Genomic DNA, 14,881 nt, shown 5'->3' on the forward strand with positions numbered 1-14,881 from the left:
ATCTTTATAGCGTTGAATCAATATTGTACCTTTGGCCATGATATGAAGTAGATATTGATTTATGTTCAAGCTATGCATGTCCACGGTCGCTAGATAGTGATGTGTGAATGAATTGTGCAATCTCTCTCACACGCATACATATCTCATTTCCCTGTGGGCATCGGAATCACACACGCGCACTTCGTGTATTTCTCTCCCTCCGTCAAGGTTAGAATTCGTCTTTCTACCCTGTCCTACAAGTCTCTCACACAGAAACACACACGCTCTCTCTGTCGAACACGCCCACTCCTTTAATTCCGCCCACCCATAGCCACTAATGTCTCAAAGCATAATAATGTCTCTCACACATATGCCTAAGGTTAACTCGAGTTCCAGAACCATATGAATATATACAACGGGATTCCAGCAGAGCACCTTTTGTTTTGAGATTTCGCTATCTCTCTCTCTCACACACACACATGCTTGCATTTGCATGCACACCGTTTTGTTTATCTTCGTGATGCTTTAAGTATGCCTCGCACAAATGCTATCTACCTATCCCTTAATATAGCTAGATATGTGTCACACAAACTCCTTCTCCCTACTAGCAAGATGCCCATGCGTTGCATGGAACATCAAGATGCATTTGTATGAGTAGTTTATCTTGTGGGAGAAAAGGATGAACGAGGGAATGCCTTATTTGCAAATGCGGAGAGGGGTGTGGGTATCTTTTTGCAAAATTGCCATAGTTTCCTTCCTATCCGTCGGATATAAATCGGATGGCCTATATTGCAGGATGGCAGGAACACCATCATCACCAACTTTGTTTTTTATAAGAGCCGAGATATGTAAGTGTCACTGCCCTCCCCCCCGACACCCACACCCACACCCACACAACCACACACACACACTTCCCAACACCGAAGGAGTAGGGTGACACCTCGATCTTTGATACTAATATATCGACTGGCTTCTCTCTTAAACACACACACACACACGCACGCGCGTGCGCACACACTACCCGACACCGAAGGAGTAGGGTGGCACCTCGATCTTGATAGTAATCTATCTACTCCTCTTTCAAACACACACACACACTCGCTAGTTGTGCCTTTGTGCCTACCGTGCACACTCTCGATATGTCTTTCTCTCCCTCCCCCTCCCCCACCCCAACAATGACAGCAGAAGGGTGACAACTTGATCTGATCATAATCTGTCAATTGGTTTCTCTCTCGAACATTGTGTCTCTGTGCCTCACTTAGTAGCCCCCTCGATATGTAGACTTGTCGCGCGCGCACAACTGTAGTGATGATGACGCTGAACCTAGTGTGCCTTGTTTTTACCGGCCTCATGTGATAGTTTTCACCCTGTTTTCTGTTAATTAACAAGGCAACCTTTTCTTTGTTACTACTAGTGAATCTGAAATCATTCGGGGCAGACATAAAATATATCACTTCAACCCAATTATCACAGTAACTATTTTAAAAGAAACTAGCTAGATGCCCGTGCATTGCACGGAACATCAAGATGCATTTGTATGAGTAGTTTATCTTGTGAGAGAAAAGGATGAACGAGGGAAGGACGTATTTGCAAACATGGAGAGGGGTGTGGGTATATTTTTGAAAAATTGCCATAGTTTCCTTCCTATCCGTTAGATATAAATCCGACGGCCTATATTGTAGGATGGCACGCACACCATCATCACCAACTTTGTTTTCTACTCCCTCCGTTCCTAAATATTTGTCTTTTTAGAGATTTCAACAAGTGACTACATATGGAGCAAAATGAGTGAATCTACACTCTAAAATATGCCTACTACACATCCGTATGTGGTAGTCCATTTGAAATCTGAAAAAGACAAATACTCCCTCCGTTCCTAAATATAAGACCTTTTAGAGATTCTACTATAAACTACATACGGATGTATATAGACATACTTTAGAGTGTAGATTCACTCATTTTGCTCCGTATATAGTCTATAGTGGAATCCCTAAAAGGTATTATATTTGCGAATGGAGGGAGTATTTAGGAACGGATGGAGTATAAGAGTAGACATGGAGATATATCTCCAGCATGGTCTACAACAAAAATGTGCTGGACTGGTTAGCGCCGGATGCTCGCAACGCGATGACATGAGTTCGAATTTTGTCTTTAACTTTAGATTTTTATATTATATATTACTTATTTAATATATACTTCTTTCGCTACTGTACTGACAGTGGAACCCACGGAGTACTTAGAATACAAGATTACGGATGGACTTGTTTCTTTTTAACTTTCTGTACGAAGCTGTAGCCACCCTGCAAGTCACGTGTACACTGTACATGCAATTAACTTTTTATAGAGGAAAAATCATACACGCAATTAACTCAAATGGATTGGATGTCACTCTATTATTTCCAGCATAAGAGCATCTCCAACGGCAGCCGTCAAATTTTCCTCCCGCTTCCTTCCGCGGAGGACAACATCAAATGCCAGCGGCATACATTTTCACAACTCTAACCAACCAGATGAAATTCGTGCAAACACGGACTGATTTCATATAAGCATGAAGGATTTCGTATAAAAAAGCCAGATCTTCATATAAACATGATGGATTTCATTACATTTACATGAACTAAGCGGTGCCAATCCGTCTCTCTTGGTATAATTAATACTCCCTCCGTCCGGAAATACTTGTCCTAGAAATGGATGTATCTAAACTTATTTTAGTTATAGATACATACAATTTATCCATTCTTAGAACAAATATGTCCCGCCAGCTGGAGAGGGAGTACATAATCTAAATGGCCGCCCGCGGATCCCTTTGTCTTCCTCATGTCCAGCAGACACTTGCGGGATCGACGAAGGTCCTTGGAAGAGATGAAGCAGCAAAGAAACCACCTGAATACGCAGTCGTCGCCTCGGCGGTGGCCTTCATGGGACCCAAGTGGCGGCAGCCTCCCGTGTTCTACTTCTCCTCGATGATGGCGGTGGACACGGAGAAGCTGGCCACCGACTCATCGCTCTCCACTGATAACCCACAAGTATAGGGGATCGCAACAGTTTTCGAGGGTAGAGTATTCAACCCAAATTTATTGATTTGACACAAGGGGAGCCAAAGAATATTCTCAAGTATTAGCAACTGAGTTGTCAATTCAACCACACTTGGAAACTTAATATCTGCAGCAAAGTATTTAGTAGCAAAGTAATATGATAGTAGTGGTAACGGTAGCAAAAGGTAATGATAGCAAAAGTAATGTTTTTGGTATTTTGTAGTGATTGTAACAATAGCAACGGAAAAGTAAATAAGCGAAGAACAATATATGGAAAGCTCGTAGGCAATGGACCAATGATGGAGAATTATGCCGGATGCGGTTCATCATGTAACAGTCATAACCTAGGGTGACACAGAACCAGCTCCAATTCATCAATGTAATGTAGGCATGTATTCCGAATATAGTCATACGTGCTTATGGAAAAGAACTTGCATGGCATATTTTGTCCTACCCTCCCGTGGCAGCGGGGTCCTAGCGGAAAGTAAGGGATATTAAGGCCTCCTTTTAATAGAGTACCGGACCAAAGCATTAACACATAGTGAATACATGAACTCCTCCAACTACGGTCATCACCGGCAAGTATCCTGATTATTGTCACTTCGGGGTTAACGGATCATAACACATAATAGGTGACTATAGACTTGCAAGATAGGATCAAGACCTCTCATATATTGATGAAAACATAATAGGTTCAGATCTGAAATCATGGCACTCGGGCCCTAGTGACAAGCATTAAGCATAGCAAAGTCATAGCAACATCAATCTCAGAACATGGTGGATACTAGGGATCAAACCCTAACAAAACTAACTCGATTACATGATAAATCTCATCCAACCCATCACCGTCTAGCAAGCCTACGATGGAATTACTCACGCACGGCGGTGAGCATCATGAAATTGGTGATGGAGGAAGGTTGATGATGACGATGGCGACGAATTCCCCTCTCCGGAGCCCCGAACGGACTCCAGGTCAGCCCTCCCGAGAGGTTTTAGGGCTTGGCAGCGGCTCTGTATCGTAAAACGCGATGAATCCTTCTCTCTGATTTTTTTCTCTCCAAAACCAAATATATAGAGTTGGAGTTGAGGTCGGAGGAGCTCCAGGGGCCCACAAGGTAGGGGGCGCGCCCCCACCCTCGTGGCTAGGGTGTGGGCCCCCTACTTCATCTTTTGCAGGGATTTTTTATTATTTCCAAAAAGATGTTCCATGAAGTTTCAGGTCATTCTGAGAACTTTTGTTTCTGCACATAAATAACACCATGGTAATTCTGCTGAAAACTGCGTCAGTCCGGGTTAGTTCCATTCAAATCATGCAAGTTAGAGTCCAAAACAAGGGCAAAAGTGTTTGTAAAAGTAGATACGACGGAGACGTATCAACTCCCCAAGCTTAAACCTTTGCTTGTCCTCAAGCAATTCAGTTGATAAACTGAAAGTGATAAAGAAAAACTTTTACAAACTCTGTTTGCTCTTATTGTTGTAAATATGTAAAGCTAGCATTCAAGTTTGCAACAAAGATTATGAACTAACCATATTCACAATAACGCATAGGTCTCATTTTTACTCATATCAATGGCATAATCAACTAGCAAGCAATAATAATAAATCTCGGATGACAACACTTTCTCAAAACAATCATAATATGATAAAACAGATGGTATCTCGCTAGCCCTTTCTGAGGCCGCAAAACATAAACGCAGAGCACCTTTAAAGATCAAGGACTGACTAGACATTGTACTTCATGGTAAAAGAGATCCAATCAAGTCATACTCAATGTAAATTAATATTAATGAATGCAAATGAGAGCGGTGCTCTCCAACTGGTGCTTTTTAATAAGAGGATGATGACTCAACATGAAAGTAAATGGATAGGCCCTTCGTAGAGGGAAGCAGGGATTTGTAGAGGTGCCAGAGCTCGGTTTTGAAATAGAGGTGAATAATATTTTGAGTGGTATACTTTCATTGTCAACATAACAACCAAGAGATGGCAATATCTTCCATGCTACACACATTATAGGCGGTTCCCAAACAGAATGGTAAAGTTTATACTCCCCCTCCACCAACAAGCATCAATCCATGGCTTGCTCAAAACAACGAGTGCCTCCAACTAACAAGAGTCCTAGAGGGAGTTTTATTTGCAATTATTTTGATTTAGTTTGCATAAAGCCTGGGACTGGGCATCCCGGTGACCAGCCCTTTTCTCGTGAGTGAGGAGTGGAGTCCACTCCTCTTGAGAATAACCCGCCTAACATGGAAGATATGGACAACCCTAGTTGATACATGAGCTATTCGAGCATACAAAACAGGATATTTATTTGAAGGTTTAGGGTTTGGCACATACAAATTTACTTGGAACAGCAGGTAGATACCATATATAGGTAGGTATGGTGGACTCATATGGCATAACTTTGGGGTTTATGGGATTGGATGCACAAGCAGTATTCCTGCTTAGTACAAGTGAAGGCTAGAAAAATACTGGGAATCGACCAGCTAGAGAGCGACAACAGTCATGAACATGCATTAAAATTAATCAACACCGAATGCAAGCATGAGTAGGATATAATCCACCATGAACATAAATATCATGAAGGCTATGTTGATTTTGTTTCAACTACATGCGTGAGCATGCGCCAAGTCAAGTCACTTAAATCATTCAGAGGAGGATACCACCCTATCATACCACATCACAACCATTTTAATAGCATGTTGGCACGCAAGGTAAACCATTATAAGCTCCTAGCTAATCAAGCATGGCACAAGAAACTATGATCTCTAGTTGTCATTGCAAACATATTTATTCATAATAGGCTGAATCAGGAACGATGAACTAATCATATTTACAAAAACAAAAGAGGTCGAGTTCATACCAGCTTTTCTCATCTCAGTTAGTCCATCATATATCGTCATAATTGTCTTTCACTTGCATGACCGAATGATGTGAATAATAATAATAGTGCGCGTGCATTGGACTAAGCTGGAATCTGCAAGCATTCAATAAACAGGAGAAGATAAGGCAATATGGGCTCTTTTGTCATATTAACAATTATGCATATAAGAGCCACTTCAACAATTTAATCATGGTCTTCTCCTATCGACCCGCAAAGAAAAGAAAAGAAATAAAACTATTTACACGGGAAAGCTCCCAACAAGGAAAAGAAGAACATGAAATCTTTTTGGGTTTTCTTTTTAATTACTACTACAAGCATGGAATTAAAACTAGCTAAAACCTACAACTATTTTTTTTGTTTTTCTTAAGGTTTATCCAACACACAAGAAGAAAGCATAAAAAGGAAATAAACTAGCATGGATGATACAATGAAAAAGTATGAGCGCCGACATCTAGCAATGAGTGTGTGAACATAAATGTAATGTCGGTGGGAAATACGTACTCCCCAAAGCTTAGGCTTTTGGCCTAAGTTGGTCTATGGCCACGGCTGGCCTGGCGGATATCCATAATAATAGTTGGGGTCGTACTGCGAAGAAGAAGACTCTGATTGCCACTGGTTGGCAATCATCTCCGGATCCCACTGGTAATTAGACTGTCATGGAGGATCAACTTGTGGTTCCAACTCTGGCTCTGCGGCCGACGCAGGGTTTCGGTAGGCGTGAATATCCTCCGGCGAGACGAGGTACTGGCCTGTAGATAAATCAAACAAGGAAGGAGCAGGCAGGGTAATAGTCTCCGGATGACGTTTATCAAAGAACAATTTGTATTTAAGCTCCCCTTCCCTATTCTTTATAATGAAATCATGTGCTACCATACTCTTATAATCTAAATAAACAGTAGGCAACATTTTTTCTTCTTTTTCATAGTGCCTAATAGGTATGTTATAATATGCAGCAAGGCGTGAAGCATAGATACCACCAAAAATGGGGCCCTTTGTATGGTTCAGACTTAACTGTTTAGCAATAATACTGCCCATACTCACAGAGTTATCACAGAATAAACCGTGGAACAAAATAATAATATCAGGAACACTAAGGTTTCCACAGTTTCCGTGACCAATTAAGCAATGGCTAGCAAATATTGCAAAGTAACGTAAAACAGGAAAATGTATGCTAGTGATTCGTGCATTGGAAACCTTCCTCGTTTCCCCTACAGTGATGGTATCAATAAACCCATCCACATCGTCACGATGTGGTTCCTCTATTTTTCCCTCGAAAGGGATCAAACAAACCCGACAAAAATCATAAAGTGACATCTTCTTAACTACATCATATAAATGAAACTCTACTGAAGGAGGTGATTCCCTAGGATAATAGTAGAAGTTTTGCACAAAAGTATTAGTGAGTAAGAGATACTGTTCGCGTTGGTCGCGGAGGAAGTCGGTGAGGCCTGCATTCTTAGCCAATTCATAAAAATCCTCATAAATCCCGGTTGCTCTCAAGAATTCATCGGAGGGCCATTCACACGGCCTAACCTTCGCGGTGCGAGGCAAATTATATTTGGGCTTCATTGCTTCTTCATTTTGCTTTTCCTTCGAGCTTCGACTCGATGAGCCCCTCAAAAATCTCTTCATTATTCTCTGAAAAATTCTGAAATTTTTTAGTAACTTCAAAATAAAAGTAAGCCAAACTCAATAATATTGATAGCAACTACTCCTACAAGTGCCTAGAGCCTATATCATGCATCAAAACTACTTGGAATCATATAAATTTGACATGCAAGCTCAAGAACATGGTCACCTAGGCAGCACAAATTTGCAATGAATAAAGCACTAGAACAAAAACTAATTGGACCAATGGAGGAGTCACATACCAAGGAACAATCTCCCCAAGCAGTTTTGTGAGAGGTTCTTTGAGCAAGGAGATCGAAAATGGCAGCAAAATGAGCTTGGACTCGGGTTTGAGCTGGATATTCGTGTTTGTGGGAGGAAGAAGGAGTGTGTGGGTGCAAGGATAAGTGGAGGAGGGCCACCGTGGGCCCATGAGGCAGAGGGCGCGCATAGGGGGTAGGGCGCGCCCCTGACCCTCGTGGCCAGGTGCCAGCTCGTCCTGCTGTGTTCTAAGTGCCAAATATTCTCAAATATTCCGGAAAAAAATCATATTTAAATTTCAGGGCATTTGGAGAACTTTCATTTTCGGGGTATTTTTATATTGCACGGATAATTCAGATAACAGACGGAAAATACTATTTTTATTTTATTTAATATAAATAACAGAAAGTAAAAGTAGGGTACAAAAGGTTGTGCCTTCTAGTTTCATCCGCCTCATGCTCATCAAAATGAATCCACTAACAAGGTTGATCAAGTCTTGTTCACGAACTCATTCCGAATAACATGGAACCGGAGAAATTTCGAATAACACTATGTTACCTCAATGGGGATATGCACATCCCCAACAATAAGAATATCATATTTCTTCTTGATAGTAGGAAAAGGAAATTCAAAACCTCCAAAAATAATCGATGGAATTTTTCCAATAGAATTGATACTGTGGACTTGAGGTTGTTTCCTCGGAAAGTGTATCGTATGCTCATTACCATTAACATGAAAAGTGACATTGCCTTTGGTGCAATCAATAACAGCCCCTGCAGTATTCAAAAAGGGTCTTCCAAGAATAATAGACATACTATCATCCTCGGGAATATCAAGAATAACAAAGTCCGTTAAAATAGTAACGTTTGCAACCACAACAGGCACATCCTCACAAATACCGACAGGTATAGCAGTTGATTTATCAGCCATTTGCTTAGATATTTCAGTAGGTGTCAACTTATTCAAATCAAGTCTACGATATAAAGAGAGAGGCATAACACTAACGCCGGCTCCAAGATCACATAAAGCAGTTTTAACATAGTTTATTTTAATGGAGCATGGTATAGTGGGTACTCCTGGATCTCCAAGTTTCTTTGGTATTCCACCCTTAAAAGTATAATTAGCAAGCATGGTGTAAATTTCAGCTTCCGGTATCTTTCTTTTATTTGTAACAATATCTTTCATATACTTAGCATAAGGATTCATTTTGAGCATATCAGTTAATCGCATACGCAAAAAGATAGGTCTAATCATTTCAGCAAAGCGCTCAAAATCCTCATCATCCTTTTTCTTGGATGGTTTGGGAGGAAAAGGCATGGGTTTTTGAACCCAAGGCTCTCTTTCCTTTCCGTGTTTCCTAGCAACAAAGTATTTCTTATCATAACATTGATTCTTTGATTGTGGGTTATCAAGATCAACAGCAGGTTCAATTTCTACATCATTATCATTACTAGGTTGAGCATCATCATGAACATTATTATTAACATTATCACTAGTTTCAGGCTCATTACCAGATTGTGTTTCAGCATCATAAATAGAAATATCATTTGGATTCTCAGGTGTTTCAGCAATAGGTTCACTAGAAGCATGCAAAGTCCTATCATTTTTCTTTTTCTTCCTTTTAGAAGGAGTAGGTGCATCTATATTATTTCTCTGAGAATCTTGCTCAATTCTTTTATGGTGGCCTTCAGGATACAAAGGTTCCTGAGTCATTCTACCAGTTCTAGTAGCCACTCTAACAGCATAATCATTATTCTTACTATTCAATTCATTGAGCAAATCATTTTGAGCTTTAAGTACTTGTTCTACTTGAGTGGTAACCATAGAAGCATGTTTACTAATAAGTTTAAGTTCACCTTTGACATTAGCCATATAATCACCCAAGTGTTCAAGCATATTTTAATTGTATTTCAATTATCTACTAAAATAAGCATTAAAGTTTTCTTGTTTAACAATGAAATTGTCAGACTCATCTAAGCATTGTCTAGCATACTTATAACGAGGGATATCACCTTCATCAAATCTATAGAGAGAATTTACCTTTACTACCTATGTCGGGTTATCAAGACCACGAGTTCCTTCAATAGGTAATGGATTAAGATCATATGTTTCTTCAATAGGCGGTAAATTAAGACCATGTTTTTCTTCAATAGGAGGTAAATTCTTAACATCTTCATCTTTAATACCTTTTTCTTTCATAGATTTCTTTACCTCTTGCATATCTTCAGGACTGAGAAATAGAACACCTCTCTTCTTCGGAGTTGGTTTAGGAATAGGCTCAGGAATTGGCTTAGGAAGTGTCCAATTATTTTCATTTGTCAACATATTATTCAATAGAATTTCAGCTTCATCCGGTGTTCTTTCCCTGAAAACAGAACCAGCACAACTATCCAGGTAATCTCTGGAAGCATCGGTTAGTCTATTATAAAAGATATCAAGTATTTCATTTTTCTTAAGAGGATGATCAGGCAAAGCATTAAGTAATTGGAGAAGCCTACTCCAAGCTTGTGGGAGACTCTCTTCTTCAATTTGCACAAAATTATATATATCCCTCAAAGCATCTTGTTTCTTATGAGCAGGGAAATATTTAGCAGAGAAGTAATAAATCATATCCTGGGGACTACGCACACAACCAGGATCAAGAGAGTTAAACCATATCTTAGCATCACCCTTTAATGAGAACGGAAATATCTTAAGGATATAAAAGTAGCGAGTTATCTCATCATTAGTGAACAGGGTGGCTATATCATTTAATTTAGTAAGATGTGCCACAACAGTTTCAGATTCATAGCCATGAAAAGGATCAGATTCAACCAAAGTAATTATATCAGGATCAACAGAGAATTCATAATCCTTATAAGTAACACAGATAGGTGAAGTAGCAAAAGCAGGGTCAGGTTTCATTCTAGCATTAAGAGATTGCTGCTTCCATTTAGCTAATAATTTCTTAAGATCACTTCTATCATTACAAGCAAGAATAGCTCTAGCAGATTCTTCATCCAGAACATAACCCTCAGGAACAACATGCAATTCATAAGTATTAGGGGGAGAGTCTTCATCATCATCTCTAACCCTAGCAAGTTGTTCATCAAGAAATTCACCAAGTGTCACAGTAGTATCAAGCATAGAAGTAGTTTCATCATAAGTATCATGCATAGCAGAAGTGGCATCATCAATAACATGCGACATATCAGAACGAATAGCAGAAGCAGGTTTAGGTGTCACAAGCTTACTCAAAACAGAAGGTGAATCAAGTGCAGAGCTAGATGGCAGTTCCTTACCTCCCCTCGTAGCTGAGGGATAAATCTTGGTTTTTGGATCTCTCAAGTTCTTCATAATTATAAGTAGATAAAAATCCCAAGTGTCTCGAAGAATAGAGCTATCCTCCCCGGCAACGGCACCAGAAAATAGTCTTGATAACCCACAAGTATTGGGGATTGCAACAGTTTTCGAGGGTAGAGTATTCAACCCAAATTTATTGATTCGACATAAGGGGAGCCAAAGAATATTCTCAAATATTAGCAGCTGAGCTGTCAATTCAACCACACTTGGAAACTGAATATCTGTAGCAAAGTATTTAGTAGCAAAGTAATATGATAGTAGTGGTAACGGTAGCAAAAGGTAATGATAACAAAAGTAATGTTTTTGGTATTTTGTAGTGATTGTAACAATAGCAACGGAAAAGTAAATAAGCGAAGAACAATATATGGAAATCTCGTAGGCAATGGATTAGTGATGGAGAATTATGCCGGATGCGGTTCATCATGTAACAGTCATAACCTAGGGTGACACAGAACTAGCTCCAATTCATCAATATAATGTAGGCATGTATTCCGAATATAATCATACGTGCTTATGGAAAAGAACTTGCATGACATCTTTTGTCCTACCCTCCCATGGCAGCGGGGTCCTAGCGGAAACTAAGGGATATTAAGGCCTCCTTTTAATAGAGTATCGGACCAAAGCATTAACACATAGTGAATACATGAACTCCTCAAACTACGGTCATCACCGGTAAGTATCCCAATTATTGTCACTTCGGGGTTAACGGATCATAACACATAATAGGTGACTATAGACTTGCAAGATAGGATCAAGAACTCTCATATATTGATGAAAACATAATAGGTTCAGATCTGAAATCATGGCACTCGGGCCCTAGTGACAAGCATTAAGCATAGCAAAGTCATAGCAACATCAATCTTAGAACATAGTGGATACTAGGGATCAAACCCTAACAAAACTAACTCGATTACATGATAAATCTCATCCAACCCATCACCGTCCAACAAGCCTATGATGGAATTACTCACGCACGGCGATGAGCATCATGAAATTGGTGATGGAGAAAGGTTGATGATGACGATGGCGACGGATTCCCCTCTCCGGAGCCCCGAACGGACTCCAGATCAGCCCTCCCGAGAGGTTTTAGGGTTTGGCGGCGGCTCCGTATCGTAAAACGTGATGAATCCTTCTCTCTGATTTTTTCTCTCTGAAACCAAATATATAGAGTTGGAGTTGAGGTCGCAGGAGCTCCAGGGGGCCCACGAGGTAGGGGCGCGCCCTAGGGGGGCAGGCGCGCCCCCACCCTCGTGGCTAGGGTGTGGGCCCCCTGGTCTTCATCTTTTGCAGTGATTTTTTATTATTTCCGAAAAGATGTTCCGTGAAGTTTCAGGTCATTCCGAGAACTTCTGTTTCTGCACATAAATAACACCATGGTAATTCTGCTGAAGACAGCGTTAGTCCGGGTTAGTTCCATTCAAATCATGCAAGTTAGAGTCCAAAACAAGGGCAAAAGTGTTTGGAAAAGTAGATACGACAGAGATGTATCATCCACGCACCCGGCTTCTGTCTCTGCCTGCATGGCGCTACCACAGGCATGGGAGGCGCGCCCACAGACACTGGTGGCGCGGTACGACGCGGCAGCGACGACACCCGTACCGGTGTACTCGCCGCCGTGCCGGCGTGGAGCAACTCGCCACTCCTCATCGAGCTGAACTGGAGCGGCGAGTTGCTGAATCATGCGCCTGCTTGGGGCGGCAACTGGCTCCGTCGGACCAAGCGAGGTTGGTGAAGCACCGAGCGGCCTCGCCCGTATCCGAAGGGTTTGGCGGGCCACCCAGCCAGGTAATATGCCGGAGAATGGCTCCTCGGAAGCCATATGAAGAATGGAGAAAATGGTGAAGGAGGAGATGGGAGAGCACCGGAGGGGTGCGATTCTTGCCCGCCATCTGTGTGGCCTCATGTAAATAGAGGGCGGACGGTAGGAGCTAGGCCGGCGTCTGGCCTCGTTTAAACTGAGGGCGGACGGGAGGAGCTCGGCCGGTGTTGCGTTTAATTCTGGCCCGCTCACGAACATACATGTGGTCGGAGTAGGTTTCTCGGTTTGCATGCGGGTTTAATGGAGGCGAGGAGGCGTGTTTTCAGCCGGGCATGCAGCGGGTGGCGCATTACTATTCGATTTGATAGCAGGCGGCACAGTTCCTGATACGGCTTTAATACAGACGAGGGAGGGAGTAGCAGTTCCCGAAATGTTGAACGGCCAATGCATCCTCCTTCAATTAATGCATGAGGGAAGTAATGGGAGGAGGACCGGGAAAAGAGGCTGCATGATGTGAATGCAAAGCAGTTTGCCCTCATATAAAGGCGCCCCTCCATTCCAATGCATCTACCTCATCGTACGCACTTAAGCATTTGCCTAAGCACCTACACTACGCACAAAAGTCCTCGCTCCAGACCCATGGCGGCGAAGCGCGCGAGAGGCCGACGGCTGTGCCAGATGGTCCACAACGCCGGCCTGCGGCATGGCGCCGAAGATCGTCTCCAGACGGTGTTGGCGAGCGGCTGGTGGATGTCCGCCGTCGACGCCAACTACGACTCTCAGTTGGACCAGATGACCGTTGCCACCACCAACAAGTTCACCGTCCTCAAGAAGCTCGCAGACGACATCGCCGTACTCCTCCAGCCCGCGCGCCCGGGCTCCTCATTGCCTGCCACCCTAATCGGCCTCCATGGCCGGAACCTCTTTGAAGCACTGGTGGCCCTACGACTGCCCGCCAACGCCACAAAAAATGTCCACCTGGAGGTCGCGCTCACCGCAAGGCGCCTCGCCCTGCAAGAATTCATCGACCTACACATCCATGTGTATGAGCAAATCGTGTACATAGGTATCTACAAGGCCAGTGAGGACACTACGACATTGGCCTTCCTCAACCGGCTGGAAGCCTTGGATGCCTTTGCTGAGAAGCACCTCGACCTCGCCACAAAAGCCGCTGCTCCTTAGCCACCGGTCGATGGGCCGGCGCACTAAGTTGAGGAGGAGGAGGTCATACATTGATGGATGCATCTTTCTTCTTGCCTTCTGTAACCACCACTACGATCTCATCATCATCGTGGCCTTAATTATTATTGTGTTGTTACATTCTCGTTCCAGTCAATACCGACATGTGCGATCCCTTTGCTTAATTATATGCATCACTATAACTAGTACTCAATCCATCAATTTATAAGTTGTGCTTACCTTTTCCATCGATTTCGTGCAACGCGCGGGCATCTTGCTAGAAACACTAGAACATGTCGGACCACGTGTGACCAAACTGACGATGCGCCAACCTAGCTACTATGTACCCTACTTATCTGGCGGAAATAGCCCCGCCCTAGTGTTTCCAATCGTTATTTCTTTCTATCGATCGTGCCAAGGAGCAGAACGAAAATGTTACAATTTATACATGTTTCACTACTCCTACTCCTATAAAAGACTCAGTTGGTGATGGTGGTGTGTCTTCCATCCATCGTTTCTGACCATTAGATTTGCATCTAACGGCTGTGAGGTAAGTTGTGGCATTTTTGCAACAATAGCCCACTTCTCTGCTCGAATTTGCATAAAATCCCTTATTATCTTGAAAGCAACCACATACCTCCCTCACCTCATCAAAACAGCCTGAGAAATATATTTTGAGTGAAAAGTACTCCCTTTGTTCCTAAATATTTGTCTTTCTAAAGATTCAATAAGTGACTACATACGGAGAAAAATGAGTGAATTTGCACTTCAAAATATGTCTATATAATCCGTATGTGATAGTCCATTTAAAATCTCTAAAAATACAAATATTTA

Source organism: Triticum urartu, chromosome 1A, assembly GCF_056163025.1.
Source record: "Triticum urartu cultivar PI428250 chromosome 1A, HENAU_Tu73, whole genome shotgun sequence".
Taxonomy (NCBI): Eukaryota; Viridiplantae; Streptophyta; class Magnoliopsida; order Poales; family Poaceae; genus Triticum; species Triticum urartu.